Source organism: Hypanus sabinus, chromosome 14 (assembly GCF_030144855.1).
Source record: "Hypanus sabinus isolate sHypSab1 chromosome 14, sHypSab1.hap1, whole genome shotgun sequence".
NCBI classification, from domain to species: Eukaryota; Metazoa; Chordata; class Chondrichthyes; order Myliobatiformes; family Dasyatidae; genus Hypanus; species Hypanus sabinus.
Genome location: NC_082719.1, coordinates 107,020,012 through 107,040,982, shown reverse-complemented (window position 1 = coordinate 107,040,982; position 20,971 = coordinate 107,020,012). Strand labels below are relative to the sequence as shown.

Sequence of the window (20,971 nt, the reverse complement as noted above, 5' to 3'; positions counted from 1 at the left end):
TCTGTGGGTATTTAGAGAATCATGGTCTGATCAGGGACAGTCAGCATGGCTTTGTGAAGGGCAGATCGTGTCTGGGTAGCCTCCAACCTGATGGCATGAACATTTTCTTCTCTAACTTCTGTTAATGCCCCTCCTCCCCTTCTTACCCCATCCCTGACATATTCAGTTGTTTGCCTGTTCTCCATCTCCCTCTGGTGCTCCCCCTCTTTCTTTCTCCTGAGGCCTCCCGTCCCATGATCCTTTCCCTTCTCCAGCTCTGTATCACTTTTGCCAATCACCTTTACAGCTCTTAGCTTCATCCCACCCCCTCCGGTCTTCTCCTATCATTTTGCATTTCCCCCTCCCCTCTCTATTTTCAAATCTCTTACTATCTTTCCTTTTGGTTAGTCCTGATGAAGGGTCTCGGCCCGAAACGTCGACAGCGTTTCACCCTATAGATGCTGCTTAGCCTGCTATGTTCTACCAGCATTTTGTGTGTGTCGTGTCTAACAAACCTGATAAGAGTTCTTTGAGGAGGTGACCAGGCATATAGATGAGGATAGTGCAGTGGATGTAATCTACATGGATTTTAATAAGGCATTTGACAAGGTTCTACATGGTAGGCTTATTCAGAAAGTCAGAAGGCATGGGATCCAGGGGAATTTGGCCAGGTGGATTCAGAATTGGCTTGCCTACAGAAGGCAGAGGGTCGTGGTGGAGGGAGTACATTCAGATTGGAGGGTTGTGACTAGTGGTGTCCCACAAGGATCTGTTCTGGGACCTCTACTTCTCGTGATCTTTATTAACAACCTGGATGTGGGGGTAGAATGGTGGGTTGGCAAGTTTGCAGATGACACAAAGGTTGGTGGTGTTGTAGATAGTGTAGAGGATTGCTGAAGATTGCAGAGAGACATTGATAGGATGCAGAATTGGGCTGAAAAGTTGCAGATGGAGTTCAACCCGGAGAAGTGTGAGGTGGTACACTTTGGAAGGACAAACTCCAAGGCAGAGTACAAAGTAAATGGCAGGATACTTGGTAGCGTGGAGGAGCAGAGGGATCTGGGGGTATATGTCCACAGATCCGTGAAAGTTGCCTCACAGGTAGATAGGGTAGTTAAGAAAGCTTATGGAGTGTTAGCTTTCATAAGTCGAGGGATAGAGTTTAAGAATTGCGATGTAATGATGCAGCTCTATAAAACTCTGGTTAGGCCACACTTGGGAGTACTGTGTGCAGTTCTGGTCGCCTCACTATAGGAAGGATGTGGAAGCATTGGAAAGGGTACAGAGGAGATCTACCAGGATGCTGCCTGGTTTAGAGAGTATGGATTATGATCAGAGATTATGGGAGCTAGGGCTTTACTCTTTGGAGAGAAGGAGGATGAGAGGAGACATGATAGAGGTGTACAAGATATTAAGAGGAATAGACAGAGTGGACAGCCAGCGCCTCTTCCCCAGGGCACCACTGCTCAGTACAAGAGGACATGGCTTTAAGGTAAGGGGTGGGAAGTTCAAGGGGGATATTAGAGGAAGGTTTTTTACTCAGAAAGTGGTTGGTGTGTGGAATGCACTGCCTGAGTCAGTGGCGGAGGCAGGTACACTAGCGAAGTTTAAGAGACTACTACACAGATATATGGAGGAATTTAAGGTGGGGGGATATATGGGAGGCAGGGTTTGAGGGTCAGCACAACATTGTGGGTTGAAGGGCCTATAATGTGCTGTATTATTCTATGTTCTATGAGGGAGAATCTCATTGATACCTATCGAATGCTGAAAGGCCTAGACAGAGTGAATGTGGAAAGGACGTTTCCTATAGTGGAAGAGTCTAGGTCCAGAGGACACAGCCTCAAAATGGAGGGGCATCATTTTAGAACATAGATGAGGAAGAATTTCTTAGCGAGAGGATGGCAAATCTGTTGCCACAGGTGGCTGTGGAAGCCAAGTCTACTCCTAAGGACTGTGCAAAAGTTTATATATGAGCTCAGGTACCGACGACTTTTGCACAGTACTGTATTTGTCGATGAGGAACGGAGAGCAAGTTGGAGTGGTGAGGGTGGAACACCTGCAGGAGAGTTGTGGGATAGGTAGAAGAGAAGGAATGCTGGAGTCCCAGTCCTGGATCACCAGGCAAAGTCATTTGATTCCAAACAATTGGTTTATTGATCATTACAGAATGTCTCTCTGGTGCTTTCCACTCCTTCCCCTCTTCCTTCCCCTTTTCCCAACCATGATTTCCCTCTCCCTGCCCTCTTCCCACTCTCAGTCCACAATAGAGACCCACATCAGAATCAGGTTTATCATCACTCACATATATCATGAATTTTTATTTTGCAGAATCAGCAGTACAGTTTAATACATAAAATTACTACGGTACTGTGCAAACTTTTAGGCACCCTAGCTATATATATATGTGCCTAAGACTTCTGCGCAGAACTTACGTCTTATGGACTTGCTAGAGGTGTTCAAGATGATAAGAGGCATAGATCGAGAGGACAGCCAAAGATCTTTCTCCAGGGCACAAATGGCTAATATCAGGAGGCATAATCTGAAGGTCACTGGAGGAAAGTTATTAGAGGCAAACTTTACACAGGGAGGGAGTGGTGAGTCCGTGGAACGTGCTGTCTGGGTGGTGGGGGGGGGGGGGGTAGGTGGGTAGATGCAGATACATTAGGGACTATTATTAGACGGGCCCTGGATGATAGAGGGCTATTTGAGAGGGAAGGGTTAGACTGATCTTTGAGCAGGTACTGGCCATTTCTACCCTCAGAATGGTTTCTGGCTATCCACTCGATCTATGCCATTTATCATCTTATACACTTCTATCAAGTCACCCCTCATCCTCCTTCACTCCAAAGAGAAAAGTCCAATCTCATTCAACCTTTACTCATGAGATATGCTCTCTAATCCAGGCAGCAATCTGGTAAATCTCCTCCGCACCCTCTCTAAAGCTTCCACATCCTCCTATAATGAGGCGACCAGAACTGGACACGATGTTCCAAGTGTGCTCTAACCAGTTTTATAGATCTGCAACATTACCTCACAGCTCTTGAACTCAACCCTCTGACAAATGAAAGCCAACACACCGTACGTCTCCTTAGCAACCCTACCAACTTGAGCAGCAAGTTAGGCACTCTTTCTCTTTCTCAACTCTCTGGGAGATCCAACATTGAGTATGGGATCAGTAGCACCGAATCACTTCGGTGAGTAAAACAGTTGCTGGTGTGAGAATGAAAATGGCAAAGCTTTATTAAGCACTTCTATTACTTGTTATTAAGCCCTTAAATCGAGGTAGATTCGAAGGTCACAAAGAAGATTGCTGCAGTCTGACCTCAGCAATATGTCAGAGACACCAATTCATGAAGACCATGACATAGGAGCAGTATTAGGCCATTTGGCCCATCAAGTCTGCTCTGCCATTCAATCATAGCTGATTTATTAACCCTCTGAACCCCATTCTCCTGCCTTCTCCCTGTAACCTTTCATGCCCTGACTAACCATGAAACTATCAGGCTCTGCTTTAACTATACCCAATGACTTGGCCTTCTCAGCTGTCGAGGGCAATGATTTCCACAGATTCACCACTTTCTGTCTAAAGAATTTCCTTCTCATCTCTGTTTTAAATAGATGCCCCTCTATTGGAAGCACCCTTACAGTGAGTACAGGCCCACAGCCATCAAACACTCAAGTGTTAACCCTTTCATTCCTGTGAACCTCCTCTGCCAGCACATCTTTTTTGGCACAATACTCTAAGTAGGATCTAACCAATGCCTCATAAAGCCTCAGCATTACATCCTTGCCCAAGATCTCCAAGGGATGTGGTAATAATCTACAGGTTTAGAAAAAGCTCAAGTTGTGTCTCTAATTGCACTGTTCATGGGAATCATAGTCTGCACTATTTTGGAGACACTACAATCATACTTGTTCAAATCACACTGTCAAAAAAGGATGTAGGCAAAAAGCAGGTAACTACAGGCCAGTTAGTTTAACATCTGTAGTTGGGAAAATGCTTGAAGCTATCATTAAGTAAGAAATAACGAGGCATCTGGAAAGAAACGGATCCATCAGGCAGACACAGCATGGATTCAACAAAGGCAGGTCCTGTTTGACAGACTTACTGGAGTTCTTTGAGGACATAACGAGCGCAGTGGATAGAGGGAAACAGATGGACATTATTTACTTGGATTTCCAGAAGGAGTTTGATAAGGTGCCACATAAAAGACATGTCCAGAAGTTGGGGGTGATGTATTAGCATAAATAGAAAAATGGTTAACTAATAGAAAGCAGACAGTTGGGATACTTGGGTGTTACTCTGGTTGGCAATCAGTGGTGAGTGATGTGTCGCAGGGGTCGGTGCTGGGCCCACAACTGTTCACAATGTACAGTGAGTGGGTTAGGGTCTGGCGGATGCAGTACAATGTTGGTAAATGCATAGTCATCCTTCAGAACGCTGAAGGATTGGAACGCTGGCCTTTATAAATCAAAGCATTGAGTACAGAAGTTGGGGTGTAATGCTAAAGTTGTACAAGGCATTGGTAAGGCCAAATTTGGAATATTGTGTGCAGTTCTGGTCACCGAATTATAGGAAAGATATCAATAAATTAGAGAGAGTGCAGAGACGATTTACCAGGATGTTACCTGGGTTTCAGCAATTAAGTTACAGAGAAAGGTTGAACAAGTTAGGTCTCTATTCATTGGAGTGTAGAAGGTTAAGGGGGGATTTGATCGAGGTATTTAAAATTTTGAGAGGGATAGATAGAGTTGACGTGAACAGGCTGTTTCCATTGAGAGTAGGGGAGATTCAAACTAGAGGACATGATTTGAGAGTTAGGGGGCAGAAGTTTAAGGGAAACACGAGGGGGTATTTCTTTACTCAGAGAGTGATAGCTGTGTGGAATGAGCTTCCTGTAGAAGTAGCAGAGGCCAGTTCAGTTGTGTCATTTAAGGTAAAATTGGATAGGTATATGGACAGGAAAGGAGTGGAGGGTTATGGACTGAGTGCGGGAAGGTGGGACTAGGTGAGATTAAGGGTTCGGCACGGACTAGGAGGGCCGAGATGGCCTGTTTCCGTGCTGTGATTGTTATATGGTTATATATGGTTATATAGAAGGAAAAATGGAAGAGCAGATTATTACAACACACACAAAATGCTGGTGGAACACAGCAGGCCAGGCAGCATCTACAAGGAGAAGCACTGTCGATGTTTTGGGCTGAGACCCTTTGTCAGACCATCTGGACTAACTGAAAGGAGAGATACTAAGAGATTTGAAAGTAGTGGGGGGAGGGGGAAATGCGAAATGCGAAATGTTCCTCTTAATATCTTGTACACCTCTATCATGTCTCCTCTCACCCTCCTTCTCTCCAAAGAGCAGATTATTATTCAAATGGTAAATAATTGCAAAATGCTGCCATGCTGAGGGACTTAGGAGTGTTTCTGCATGAATCACAAAAAGTTGGTTTGCAGGTGCAGCAGGCTATCAAGAAGGCAAATGGGATGTTGGCCTTCATTGCTAGAGGGATTGAATTTGAGAGCAGGGAGGTCATGCTGCAACTATACAGGGTACTGGTGAGGCCACACCTGGAGTACTGTGTGCAGTTCTGGTCTCCTTACTTGAAGAAGGATATACTGGCTTTGGAGGTGGTGCAGAGGAGGTTCACCAGGTTGATTCCAGATAAACTTGCTCGATTCTATTCTCATATTAACCCTCAATGTGACAGATGTCATTCAGAAGTGGCCTCATTGACCCATATGTTCTGGTCATGTCCCACTTTACATAATTATTGGAAGGACATATTTACTACTATTTCCTCAATTTGGAATATAGATTTACAACCTCATTCTATTACTGCAATTTCTGGCATACCAAATGAAGATGGTAATCAGTTTTCCCCTTCAATCAGACGAATGATTGCTTTTGTAACATTAATGGCCAGAAGGTCTATATTACAAAATTGGAAAGAAGTAAATCCTCCTACCACATTTCAATGGCTTTCTCAAACTATTTCTTATCTGAGTTTGGAAAAAATTAGAAGCACTATTTTTGACTCATCAATTAAATTTGAAGAAACTTGGAGACCGTTTATTCGACATTTTCATATGAATTAATTTGGCCTTTTCCAGACCTTCTTTCTGCTTATTCATGTTCAGGTATGGAGTTCCGGAGTTCTTTGACACTATCATATACTTGTAAACTGTTATTATTGCCCATGCTAGTTTAGTTTAGTGTTTTATTTTTTTTTAATATATATTTTTTTCACATATTTTTAATATTTTTTTTCTTTTTTAATGGTTATTTTTGTTTTTTTTTCATATAATCATGTGGACTTGATTGATTAAGGTATTTTCTTCTGTTGATGTTTAGTAGGATATTGTTATCTTATTATCAATGTGATTTCAAGTCTATTGTATTCACAACTTACTTATTACTATGTTATTTTTTTTTGTGTATATATGAAAATCAATAAAAAGATTGAAAAAGAAAAAGAAAGGTTGATTCCAGAGATGAGGGGGTTCGACTATGAGGAGAGATTAAGTCGCCTGGGACTGTTAGACGAGAACTAGGGGACATAGCCTCAGGATTTGGGGGAGTAGATTTAGGACATAGATGAGCAGGAACTGCTTTTTCCAGAGGATGGTGAATCTGTGGAATTCTCTTCCCAATGAAGCAGTGGAAGCCACCTCAGTAAACATATTTAAGACAAGGTTGAGAAGATTTTTACATAGCAGAGGAATTAAGGGTTATGGAGAAAAGGCAGGTAGGTGGAGATGAGTCCATGATCTTATTGTATGGCGAAGCAGGCTCGATGGGCCAGATGGCCTACTCCTGCTCCTATTTCTTATGTTCTGGCATTAAGATAGTAAAATGACCTTGGCAAAGTTACGGTGGCAAAGGTAAGCCGGAAAATGTGGGATCGATGATGAGGGCCTGTACCGTACTGCTCGATGTTCTGCAGCCGTGCCTGCCAGCCAACAGGCTCTGAGGCCAGCTTCACTCACCTCAGTACCAAATGGATTCCATGGCTGTAGCTTACTTTGATAATGTATGATGTTCTTTACTGAGGCAGTGAGAAGTGTAGACAGAGTCCATGCTGAGGGGGCTGGCTTCTCTGATGTGCCACAACTCTCTGCAGTTTCTTGGCAGTCTTTGTTGTACCAAGCCACTATTCATCCAGACAGAATGCAGAAAAATTGTTAAAGATCATGGGGGAAATGTGAAGAGGGTGGAGCTTAGTAAAGATGGCTCTAAACGGCCACACCTTTGCTTGTATCTTTGGGAACAGCTCTACTTCCATCTTTATATATCTCTATTTTTCCTTTTCAGGGTTCTTTTGAAGCCCCTGACCTGGAGTTACACACTGACTTTGGTTCTTTGCAGGAATGGGACCCGCTCTCGACATGCCAAGGATGCGGCCTAAGAGGTTGGCTCACCTTCGGAGGTCCAGGATCTCGTGGCTGTGGAGATGGGCACGTTGAAGACCGGTGTCCCGGCCGGAGATCAGTGTGTCAAGAGAGTCCGCTGTTTTAAGTCATTGCCGTTAACACTGTGTTGAGTGTGTAACTTTGTATTTGGCTTAAATATTTCTTAGCAAGATTCACCCTGACCCCACCCCCCCATTCCAGTCAGCACAACCCCACTTGTCCCATTTAAACTGTCTCAGTGCGGGTGGATTTTAGGCCCCGGGGGAGCAGAGGACCCGCTGCCCGCGGCTGCTGCTGTATTTTTTTTATTATTAAGTGCGATCGTGAACAATAGCCAGATCAGAAATGCTGATCAAGTCAACTAGTTCCTAAAGAGAACTCTGACAGGCCAATCAGATGGTTCACTGCTGCTCAGTGAGAGAACATAAAATCCGCAGTTTCCTGTTCCGTTGATGGAAAACGATCACGATTGAAAATAAAGTGGAAATAATAAAGCAATTGGAAAGAGGTGATACGCCATCGGTCATTGGAAAAGTATTAGGCTACAGTCAGTCAACGATTGGAATAATTTAAAAAGATAACAGATAAAGTGAGAATAGTGGAGCATGTGAAAGGCCTTGCCCCAATGAAAGCTACAATTATTACTAAGCAAAGCAGTGGTTTAATTATTGAAACTCAAACATTTAAGTGTTTTATGTGCATAGAATGGTTGACTAACTGACTCTAAATAATACCAGATATACCTGTTCTGACTTATGTACAAATCCGACTTGAAGATGGACTCAGGAATGTATCTCGTACGTAACCTGGGGACTGCCAGTACTGCAAGTCTGTGTCTTTGCTGTTGCTTTGACCACGCTTGGGTGCTTGGTGGTGGGTGCCAATGCTTTTTTTCTCTGGTGGGGGAGGAGGATAATTTCTTTGCTGCTGTTTACATGTGGGAGGGAAGGGAGCTAAGGGGCTTTGGGGTTCTAACATTTAACTGTTATTCATTCTTTGGGGCACTCCTCTGTTTTCGTGGATGGTTGCATTGAAAAAGAATTTCAGGATGTATATTGTATACATTTCTCTGACCATTAAATATACCTTTAGAATTTAGAACATAGAACAATACAGCACAGTAAGGTCCTTCAGCCCACAATGTTGTGCCGACCCTTAAACACTGCCTCCCATATATCCCCCCACCTTAAATTCCTCCATATACCTGTCTAGTAGTCTCTTAAATTTCACTAGTGTACCTGCCTCCACCACTGACTCAGGCAGTGCATTCCATGCACCAACCACTTTCTGAGTAAAAAACCTTCCTCTAATATCCCTCTTGAACTTTCCACCCCTGACCTTAAAGCCATGTCCTCTTATACTGAGCAGTGGAAGAGGCGCTGGCTGTCCACTCTATCTATTCCTCTTAATATCTTGTACACCTCTACCATGTCTCCTCTCATCCTCCTTCTCTCCAAAGAGTAAAGCCCTAGCTCCCATAATCTCTGATCATAATCCATACTCTCTAAACCAGGCAGCATCCTGGTAAATCTCTTCTGTACCCTTTCCAATGCTTCCACATCCTTCCTATAGTGAGGTGACCAGAACTAGACACAGTACTCCAAGTGTGGCCTAACCAGTTTTTTAGAACTGCATCATTACCCCGCGACTCTTAAACTCTATCCCTCGACTTATGAAAGCTAACACCCCATAAGCTTTCTTAACTACCCTATCTACCTGTGAGGCAACTTTCAGGGATCTGTGGACATATACCCCCAGATCCCTCTGCTCCTCCACACTACCAAGTATCCTGCCATTTACTTAGTACTCTGCCTTGGAGTTTGTCCTTCCAAAGTGTACCACCTCACTCTTCTCCGGGATGAACTCCATCTGCCACTTCTCAGCCCAATTCTGCATCCTATCAATGTCTCTCTGCAATCTTCAGCAATCCTCTACACTATCCACAACACCACCAACTTTTGTATTGTCTGCAAACTTGCCAACCCACCCTTAAAAATAGCGAAAAGTAGAGGACCCTGAACTGATCCTTGGGGGACACCACTAGTCACAACCCTCCAATCCGAATGTACTCCATCCACCATGACCCTCTGTTTTCTGCAGGCAAACCAATTCTGAATCCACCTGGCCAAACTTCCCTGGATCCCAGGCCTTCTGGCTTTCTGAATAAGCCTACTTGTGTGACACCTTTGAAACCTTTAGTATGAGTAAGTGCAATTGCAGGTAGACAATGAGAAATAGATAGTGAGAAAGTTGTAAACTCAGCCAGCTCCATCATGGGCACTTGCCTCCCCAACATCCAGGACAGCTTCAAAACGCGGCATCCAGCTTCTTCCCTTCCACCATCAGATTTCCGAACAGACAAAGTTATAAACACTAGCGCAGTATTTTTGCTGTAATTTATAATATTTATTGAAATGAACTGCTGAAGCAAAACAACAAATTTAAGGACATTTGGCAGTGGTATTAAACCTGATTCTGAGATCCAGAGACGGGGTAGGAATCCCGAAAGGCGGTCCGGCAAACGTTAAGTGACAGAGCGTCCCAGCAGGTGGGATAAATGTGAATAGAAACATGGGCCAACACCACAGCGACGGGCCGAATGTATGCACGTGACCTCCGCGCGTCCTTCCCACAATCCCTCGGTCACCATCAACGTCACTCACCTTAAGTGACTGCACCCGTTACCAGGCAACCAGCAAAGAAGGGTTGGTGCCCCCGTCGACGCGGTCGTTCTTCTCTCTCTTGCAGCGGCGCTGCTTCCTTTTGAAGCTCGGATGGGCGGCGTTGTGCCACGGCCGTCCCTCAGCTCCTCTGTCCGTCCACGGTCGAGGAGACGTCGAAACCGAGGAGTATTGCGGAGAAGTCAAGAACTCGGCGCTTGAGGCGGCGGTCCTCCAACGCGGCGCAGGAGGACTCCCTCCGGCCGCTGGGCGCCTGTGCAGATCGGGGAACGAAATAGGTGTTACTCCGGATCCGATGCAACACAAAAAAAGTCACCTGATCTATCTACATAGATTTATTGTATATCATTAAGTTTCGCGGTCCGAGAGCCCTTGTTAGAAATGTAGACCATTTTAGCAGCCCCAGCGTTTCCGGGCAAAGCACCTCCGGCATGACATGGACACGTGGAAATAAAAGTGAGGAAGGAACAGCAGATCCAGAGCTAGTCCTCACTCGGGGATCAGAGCTGGACAGAATCAGCAACTTTAGATTCTTCAGTGTTACCATTTCAGGGGATCGGTCCTGGACTCAGCACATAGGAACAGAATCCGGCCATTCGGCCCGCTCCGCCACTTAATCCTGGCTGAGCATTTTTCCCACCTCAGCCCCACTCCCCGTAGCCAATCAAGAACCTATGAATCTCTGCCTTAAATACACCCAACGACCTGGCCTCCACAGCTACCTGCATTAACACATTCACCACCTCTGGGTAAAGAAATTGCTCTGCATCTGTTTTAAGTGAACACCCCTCTACCCTTGAGGCTGTGCCCTCTTGTCCTGGACTCCCCCTCCATGAGAATCATCCTTTCCACATATAGGCCTTCAAACATTCAGAAGGTTTCAATGAGACTGATGCACCATCAATAACTCTCGGAGACTGGAAGTGAACGATAGGCTTTCAGTAGCAGCAAAAAGGGAGCACGACATCTCAGACTGAGGGAGGAGCAGTGCCCCAATCGCCTTTATACAGGGGTCTGTGAGTCAGCAGAGGGGCGTGTCCAGACAGGTATACATAGTTTACCACAGAGACCCACCCCATCCTTCTGAATTCCAGCAAGTACAGACCCAGAGCTATCAAATGGTCCTCTAATGATAACCCTTTCATTTCCAGAATCATCCTTGTGAACCTCCTCTGAATCCTCTCCAATTCCAGCACATCTTTTTTTTAGATGAGAAGTCCAAGACTGTTCACACTACACAAGGTGAGGCCTCACCAGTGCCTTATAAAGCCTCAGCATCACATCCCTGCTCTTGTAAACTAGACCTCAAAATAAATGCTAACATTGCATTTGCCTTCCTCACCATAGAATCTACCTCCAAGTTAACTTTTGGGGTGTTCTGCACAAAGACTCCCAAGTCCCTTTGCCTCTTAGATTTTTACATTTTCTCCCTGTTTAGAAAATAGAATCAAGCCATTTAGTTCCACTACCAAAGTGCATGACCATGCATTTTTCAACATTGTATTTCATTTGCCACTTTCAGCAAGAACTTTCTGTCTAAGTCTTTCTGCAGTCTACCTGTTTCCTCAACAATACCTGCCCCTCCACCAATCTTCATATCATCTGCAATCTTGGCAATAAAGCCATCTATTCCATCATCAAAATCATTTATATACAGCAGAAAAAGAAGTGGTACCAACACCAACCATTGCATAACACCACTAGTCACTGGCAGCCAACCAGAAAAGGATAATTTTATTCCCACTCTCTGCCTCCTACCAATCAATTGATGCTCTAAACCATGTTAGTAACTTTCCTGTAATACCATGGGCTCTTAGCTTGGTAAGCAGCCTCATGTGTGGCACCTTGTCAAGGGCTTCTGAAAGTCTAAATATACAACATCCACTGCATCCCCTTTATCTATCCTACTTGTAATCTCCTCAAAGAATTCCAACAGGTTCATCAGGCAGGATTTTCCCTTAGGGAAGCTATGGTGACTTTGTCCTATCTTGTCAACTTTCACCAAGTACTCCATCACCTCATCCTTAACAATTGACTCCAACACCTTCCCAACCACTGAGGTCAGGCTAACTGGTCTATAATTTCCTTTCTGCTGCCTTCCTCCTTTCTTAGAGAGTGGAGTGACATTTGCAATTTTCCAGTCTTCTGGCACCATGCCAGAGTCCAATGATGTTTGAAAGTACATTATTAATGCCATCACAATCTCTAATGCTACCTCTTTCAGAACCCTAGGATGCAGTTCATCTGGTCCAGGACCGCCCAACCATTAGGCTTCTGAACCAGCATGGATTAACTTCCCTCACCTCAACACTGAACTGATTTCACAAACGACAGACTCTCTTACAAAGACTATGACTCATGTTCTCAGTGTTATTTTTATTTGCAATTTGTCTTCTTTTGCACATTGGTTTGTTTTCCAGTTTTCTCTTTAGTTTTCTCTTCATTTATGAATAATTTTTCATAAAATCCTCTTGTTATTTTTTCCCTGCAAGAAAATGAATCTCAGGTTCGAATATGGTAACAAATATTTTGATAATGAATTTACTTTGAAACTTGACCCCCCCATTATGGCTGTTCGGAATACAAATCACCTAAAGATTTGAGGTACAGAATAAAAAAATACTGTTTTGTGACTCATGCATGGAAGGCACAACGTTGTGGTCTCCCCCTGCCCCAGTAATGTGGTGTTATATGTGAGAGTACCTGTCTCTGTCACACGCCCAATTCCAAACTTCATCTATCCCTTGGCTGTACAGATCTGTCTTCTTGAGAGGGTCCAGAGGAGGTTCACAGGGATGATTCCAGAAGAAAGGGTTAATACATGAGAAACGATTTTTGGCTCTGGGCCTGTGCTTGCTGGAGTTTAAAAGAATGAGTGGATTCTCACTGAAACCTATTGAATTTCAGATCTTTGACACAGGTGCCACACATGAGGCTGTTTAACAAGCTACGAGCCCATGGTATTACAGAAAAGATTCTAGCATGCATAAAGCAGTAGCTGATTGGCAGGCGGCAAAGGGTGGGAATAAAGAGAGCCCTTTCTGATTGGCTGCCAGTGATAAAGGTGTTCTGCAGAGGTGTGTGTTGGGACCAATTCTTTTTACATTACATGTCAATGATTTTGATGATGGCTTTGTTGCAATGTTTGCAGACGATATGAAGATAGCTGGAGATAGTTTTGAGGAAGTAGAGAGGCTACAGAAGAACTTAGATTAGGAGAATGGGCAGAGAAATGGCAGGTGGAATACAGTGTCAGGAAGTGTGTGGTCATGCACTTTGACAGAAGAAATGAAAGGGTTGACTTTTCTAAATGGTGAGAAATACAAACAAAAGAAAATCTGCAGATGCTGGAGATGTGAGCAACACACACACAATACTGGAAGAACTCAGCAAGTCAGGCAGCATCTATGGAAGAAAAGCACAGTTGAAACCCTTCGGCAGGACTGGAGTGAAAAAGCCAAGGAGTAAATTTAAAAGGTGAGGGAGGGGAGAGAGAAACACCAGGTGACAGGTGTAACCTAGAGGGGGAAGGGGTGAAATAAAGAGCTAGGAAGATAATTGGTGAAAGAGACCGAAGGCGCTTGAAGAAAGAAAAAATGGGGAGGAGCGCCAGAGGGAGGCAGTAGGCGAGTAAGGAGAAAAGGTGAAAGGGGATGGGAAATGGTGAAGCAGAGAGAGGAAGTTTGAGAAATCAGTGTTCATGCCATCAGACTGGAGGCTACCCAAACAAAATATAAGATGTTGGTTCTCCAAACTAAGTGTGGCCTCATCATGACAATGGAAGAGGGCACAGATAGACATATTGGAATGGGAAGTGGAATTCAAATGGTGGCCACTGGGAGATCCCACTTTCTCTGGTGGACTCCAGCAAAGAGGTCTCCCAAATGACATTGGGGCTCACCGATGTACAAGAGGCCGCACCAGGATCACTGGACATAGTAAGTGACCTCAACAGACTCACAGATGAAGTGTTGCCTCACCTGGAAGGACTTTTGGGGCCCTGAATGGTAGTGAGGGAGGAGATGTAGGGGCAGGTGTTGCACTTGTTCCACTTACATGGTTAGTGTCAGGAGGAAGATCAGTGGGGAGGGACAAATGGACAAGGGAGTTGCGTAGGGAGTTATCCCTGTTGAAAGCAGAAAGTTGGGCAGAGGGAAAGATGTGTTAGGTGGTGGGATCCATTGGCGATGGTGGAAGTTTCAGAGAATTATTTGCTGGACGTGGAGGCTGGTGGGGTGGTAGGTGAGGACAAGAGGAACCCTATCACTGGTGGGGTGGCGTGACAAAGGGGTAAGAGCAGACATAGAGGGATCGTAGCCTCAAGATTTGGGGGAGTAGATTTAGGATGGAGATGAAGAGCAACTACTTTTCCCAGAGAGTGGTGAATCTGTGGAATTCTCCGTCCAATGAAGCCATGGACACTGCCTCAGTAAATATAATTAAGACAAGTTTGGATAGATCTTTGCATAGTAGGGGGAATTAAAGGGTTATGGGGAAAAGGCAGGTAGGTGGAGATGAGTCCATGGCCAGATCAGCCATGATCTTATTGAATGGCGGAGCAGGCTCGATGGGTCAGAAGACCTACTCCTGCTCCGATTTCTGATGTTCTTATGTTTATGCTCTTATGTACATGAAATGGAAGAGATGGAGGGCAGTGTTGATGGTGGAGGAAGGAAACCCACTTTGAAAAAGGAAGACATCCCCTTTGTTCTAGAATGAAGAGCCTCATCGTGAGAGCAGATGCAGTGGAGATGGAGGAATTGAGAGAAGGGGATAGCATACTTACAAGTAACAGGCTGGAAGAGGTATAGTCCAGGTAGCTGTGAGAGTCTGTGCATTTATAATAGACATCAGTAGATAAGGTGTCTCCAGAGACAGTGAGATTGAGAAAGGGGTGGGAGGTGTCGAAAGTGGATTAGGTACATTTGAGGGCAGGGTGGAAGTTGGAGGCGAATTGGATGAAATCGCCGAGTTCAGCACAGGTGCAGCAGCACCTATGCAGTCGTCAATGTAGCGTAGGAAAAGTGCAGGATGGTCACCAGTGTAGACTTGGAATATAGATTGTTCCACATAACCGACAGACAGGCAGGCATAGCTGGGACCCATGTGAGTGCTCATGGCTACACCTTTTGTTTCAAGGAAGTGGGCTAGCCAAATAAGAAATTATTTATAGTCAGGACAAGTGGTAGTGGAGGGGACAAGTTAGGTCTGGTGTCCAGAAAAAAGACAGAGAGCAAAGGGACTTGGGAGTCCTTGTGCAGGATACCTTAAAGGTAATTCTAATATGCAGGTTGAGTCTGTGGTGAGGATGGCAAATGCAATGTTACCATTCATTTCAAGAGGACTAGAATATAAAAACAAGGATGTAATGTTGAAACTTTATAAAGCACTGGTGAGGCCTCACTTGGAATATCGTGAGCAGCTTTGGTCCTCTTATCTTAAAAGGATATGATGAAACTGGAGAAGGTTCATGAAAATGATTCCAGGTTTGAATGGTTTGTCATATGAAGATCTCTGATGGCTCTGGGCCTGTATTTTTCTGGAATTCAGAAGAATGAGGGGTGACTTCATTGAAACATATTGAATGGTGAAAGACCTTTGTGATAGAGTGGATTTGGAGAGTATGTTTCCTACAGTGGGAGAGTCTAAGACCAGAGAACCCAGCCTCAGAATAGAGGGGTGTCCTTTTAGAACGGAGATGAGAAGGAATTTCTTTCGCAGAGGTGGTGAATCTGTGGAATTCTTTACGACAGGTAGCCATGGAGACCAAGTCTTTATGTATATTTAAGCCAGAGTTTGATAGATTCCTGATTAGTCAGGGCATGAAGGGATACAGGGAGAAGGCAGGAGATTGGGGCTGAGAAGAAAATTGGATCAGCCATGGCAAAATGGTGGAAGAGACTCAATAGGCCAAATGGCCTAATTCTGCTCCTGTAAGTTAATTGTTTTGGGGTCAGAAACCAGCCTTGATGTTCTCCTTTCTCGCATTGGGCAGAACATACAAAAGGTTGAAAGCATGGAGCAGCCAGGCCAAGGACAGCTCCCATTACGCTCTTGTAGGACTATTGAATGGTCCTCCAGCATGAAATCATCCGAATCAGGTTTATTGTCACAGAAAATTTCATTAGATTTGTCGTTTTGTAGCAGCAGTACAGTGTAATAAATAAACAAATTAGTAGTCGTTACAATAACAAATATATAAATATAAAAAAGTAATGTAAAAACAGAGCAATATTTTGTTGATAGGTTCATAGTCCATTGAAAAATCTGAGGGAGGAGGGGAGGAAGCTGTTTCAGAATCATTGAGTGTGTGTCTCTGGACTCCTGTACCTCCTCCCCAATGGAAGCCTCGGTTGTTGGAGTGGGTGCAGTGTTGTCCCAACAGACACCTTCAGACAATAAACTGCACCTGTCTGCATTCTCTTCCAGATGGCTATCACCGGCAGAGGCAAACTATGACATTGGGAATCTGGAGCTTCTTGCAGTTAAGTTAGCTTTAGAAAAATGGTGTCACTGGGGCCAAGAACCCTTTTATCGCATGGACAGACCACAACAACCTGGCTTTTATTCAGGAGGCCAAGAGGCCAAATTCCAGGCAGGCTAGGTACTCTTCATTCTTTAACTGCTTTGATTTAATCCTGATCTATCACTGGGGTCACAGAACCACAAGCCAGATGCCTTGTCTCGTCAGTTTGACAAACCAGAATGAGAGGAGCAGCCTACCACCGTTTTGCCCCAAGCCGAGGCAGTAACGCCAGTTCACTGAGGAATCGGCACTCTTGCTTGCAGGCCCAAACGCAAGAACGGTCCTCTGAGTCAACTGTTTGTCTCAGGTTCTGCCTGGTCTCAGATACTGCAATTCAGACTCACTGCTCACACACAGATTGCCATGACCCTCGAGTTCATCAAGAGGAGGTATTGGTGGCCTGGAATAACGGAAGAATTTTGGCAGTATGTGCAGGCATGTGAGGCATGCGCCCAGAACAAGGAGCCCCGTACCCGACCTCAAGGGCTTCTCCACTCCCTACCTGTTCTGGACAGACCATGGGCGCATGTCTCCATAGACGTTATCCCAGGTCTTCCTCCTTCAAAGGGTAGGAAGGGTACATTATCATGGTAATCGTTTTCTGGCCTGCAAACTTATTGTCTTGAACAGACTTCCATCTGTGGTTGGAGGTGCCGAGTTTGTCCTGCCACAGGTCTTCTGGACTCACGGTTTTCTGGTGGATATTGTGTCGGATCACGGTCCACAATTTGCATCACGTTTCTTGAGGGTGCTTTGCAAACTGATTGGAGCAACAGCAAGTCTCTCCTCTGGGTTTCACCTGTAGTCCAATGGCCAGACAGAGCGGCTGTACCACGATATGGAATGTACCCTGTGATGCCTGGCCTCCGAAAGGCTGGACGAGTGGAGCAACCATTCAGCACTTGGGGTGTCCCCCTTCAAATGCCAATTTGGGTAGTCACTGCTACTCTTGCTGAGGAAGAGGACGAGGTTGTGGTTGAAGACCTTGTCTGATGCTGCAAGGAGAGATGGACCAGGGCAAGAAAGATATTGTTAGCTTCTACCTAGAAGGCTGAAATAAAACCTAACTACAAGGAAAGACAGGGACCAGTTTTACAGCCTGGACAGGTCTGACTCAGGACTTGCCTCTCTGAGTGGAGTCCAAGTTCATTGGAGCCTTCAGGATTCTCAGGAAAGTAAACCCCGTGGTCTACACCTTGCAGCTCCCCAAGACCCTCAAGATCAATCACACTTTCCATGTTTCCAAGTTAAAACCTGTAAACACCAGCCTATTAGTTCCACTGCCATCCAGGTTTGTTGATGGGGAGCAGGTTTTCACAGTGAGGAGATATTTGGACTCAGTACTATTGGAAGTGTTCCGCAATATCTCATGGATGGTAAGGATTCGGACCGGAGTAGAGGTGCTGGGTGCCTGAAAAAGACATCTTGAATCCAGCTCTCATCCACAACTACAATTATCGTTTCTCTTAGCAGCCAGGGCCGTCAGGAGTCAGCCACGGGGGAGGGGGTCCTGTTATGACGTACCCATCCACGCCAGCTTCCAAGGTTTAGAGGTTCTAATTCCCCGGAGTATGTACAAAAGGCATGGCTCCTTTAAATATTCTGGACAGACCTGCTAATTGGCAATCATGTTTTGGGTGCCAAGGATTGAGGTTCGGTGCTCAATCATAAGCCAACTCGTGATTTCATCAAGTGTTCGCTTGGTGCTCTGTAATGCTCTACTGTCTCCCTGTGCTGCCCTTTACCAATAACTGTGACACTCTATTACATAGAGCCATAGAACATTACAGCACAGAAACAGGTCTTTTGGCCCTTCTTGGCTGTGCTGAACCATTTTTCTGCTTAGTCCCACTGACCTGCACCTGGACCATATCCCTCCATACACCTCTCACCCATGTACCTGTTCAAGCTTTTCTGAAATGTTAAAAGTGAGCCCACATTTACCACTTCAACTGGCAGCTCATTCCACACTCCCACTACTCTCTGTGTGAAGAAGCCCCCCATAATGTTCCTTTTAAACTTTCCCCCCTTCACCCTTAACCCATGTTCTCTGTTTTTTTTCTCCCCTGGCCTCAGTGGAAAAAGCCTGCTTGCATTCACTCCATCTATACCTATTATAATTTTATACACCTCTATCAAATCTCCCCTCATTCTTCTACGTTCCAGGGAATAAAGTCCTAACCTATTCAACCTTTCTCTGTAACTCAGTTTCTCAAGTCCTGGCAACATCCTTGTAAACCTTCGCTGCACTCTTTCAACCTTATTAATATCCTTCCTGTAATTCGGTGACCAAAACTGCACACAATACTCCAAATTCAACCTCACCATAATGTTCCAATTCCTACACTCCATACTTTGATTTATAAAGGCCAATGTACCAAAAGCTCTCTTTACGACCCTATCTACCTGTGACACCACTATAGGTAATTTTGCATCTGTATTCTGCTCTCTTTTGTCTTCTCTTGTTCTACTTTAATGCACTTTTGTAAAGAGAATATCCAAATGGATGGATCATAAATTTGCAAAAATTGTCCACTGTTTCTTGATGGGGACATGTGACAAAAATAAAGTGATATACATTTGTTCAAAGGAAGACAAACCCAACCTATCCTAAACATGTTATCCCTGGCAAAGTCTTGGTGTGGTCCCTGCGAGAAGGGAGCATGGCTGTGGCTGGGATGGTGGGGTGCCTGGATGCTGCTTTCCTGCATTATAGGGTACTATATGGTGACAAATATGCACTTTGATAATAAATTTACATTTGACTTTGACCTTATTGACTGAACCTCTGGACTACAAGTCCAGTAACTCAGCCACTGGACTATATTTTATAAACTGTGATTGATATGCATGCTTTGTGACTCATTAAAGTTCAAAGTACATAGATATTCCCATATACAACCCTGAGACTCTTTTTCTTGCGGGCATTCACAGTAAATACAAGAAGCACGACAGAATCATTAAAGATAAGACAAACAACTAGCGTGCAAGAGACAACAAACTGCAAGTGCAAGAAGAAAGGAACACATAATAGTAAATAAATAAGCAATGTATATCAAGAACATGAGATATAGAGCCCTTCAAAGTGAGCCCAAAGGTTGTGGGAACAGTTGTGTTGGGGTGAGGGAAGTTATCCCCTCCGTTTCAAAAGCCTGATGGCTGAGGGGCAATAACTATCCCTGAACCTGGTGGTGTGGGTCCTGGGGCTCTTGTTCCTCCTCCCTGATGTCAGCAGCAAGAAGAGAGCATGTCCTGGGTGTTGGGGTGCCTGATGATGGATGCTGCTTTCCCCTGACAGCGTTCTGTGTAGATGTGCTCAATGCTGGGGACACTGAAAGCTTAGAACCTTGAGTGTGAAGTTTTCCCAATCATACGTTCCTAAGTTTAAACAAGTCTCAGCAGCCTTTTCCCCAAAATCAGTTCTTGGCTAATCTGTATCACAGTAAACATTGAAACATTTTTGCAAGGCTTATTCCTGCATTATAAAATAGCCCAGTGTCCCATTTCACAATCCTACCTCAGGTAATGTATCTTTATCAATTTGATCTTTATGCCATTGTCTCATCTCATGTTTGCATATCTTGACAGGACACAATGAATTCCTTATACAGTTCTCATTTCAGCAAATCAAAATCAGGTTTATTATCTCTTTTGCATGAGGTGAAATTTGTTGTCTTGTGGTAGCAGGACAGTGCAGACAAAATAAAATTACTATATTTAAATGGCATTCTCAACAATTCAGAAACTGAAATATTACTTCCCTTTTAAAATTGGAATATTACTTTCAAACACCAATCTATTAACTTTGCTAAGAAGAAACGGGATCAGGAATGGGTTAATCACTCTCAAGCCCGCTCTGTAAGATCATGGCTGAACCAGATTTGTCCTCAACATGACACTCCTGCTCTTCAACTCCCTTTTAAGTCAAATGTTTGTTATTCTCTGACTTAAATATATTTTTTAACTCTGCTTCCAAAAAGACTTTTGGGGTTGTTGTAAATTCACTGGAGAGATACTGAAGCTAGTGGATACACAAGTGTTTCATTCAACAAAATGAGACTCTCGGAGGAAGAGGCCTGTACAACCCAATACTACAAGACATTTTATATGCTAAAGATCAAATGAAAATTCTACAGTTACAATGCTTCCTTTGAATTTTAATTTTCACACCTTCTTCACAGCATTGTCTGCTTTGCAATCAACCGGTGTCCACAGCTTCAGGAAGCTATTGTCCAGAGGGACATTTAAAATTGAATCTGCAATCCGCATTCAGATCTAAAGATTAGTTGTTGAAGTTACTATTTGCTATATACTCTAACACCAGAATATGTCCTAACTGGGGTAATGAATTATAATCTCTGAGGTGATTAT

General features: G+C 44.3%; 1 protein-coding gene across 2 annotated transcripts in view; it reads right to left on the bottom strand.

Moving 5' to 3' along the window:
• hdhd2 (haloacid dehalogenase-like hydrolase domain containing 2) overlaps window positions 1-20,971 on the bottom strand; it is a 64,779-nt gene that overhangs the window by 34,164 nt on the left and 9,644 nt on the right. For both annotated transcript variants that reach the window (XM_059989768.1, XM_059989767.1), the window contains exon 2: window positions 10,057-10,327. The gene's annotated coding sequence lies outside the window, so the exon portion shown is untranslated. The remainder of the gene's footprint in view (window positions 1-10,056; window positions 10,328-20,971) is intronic.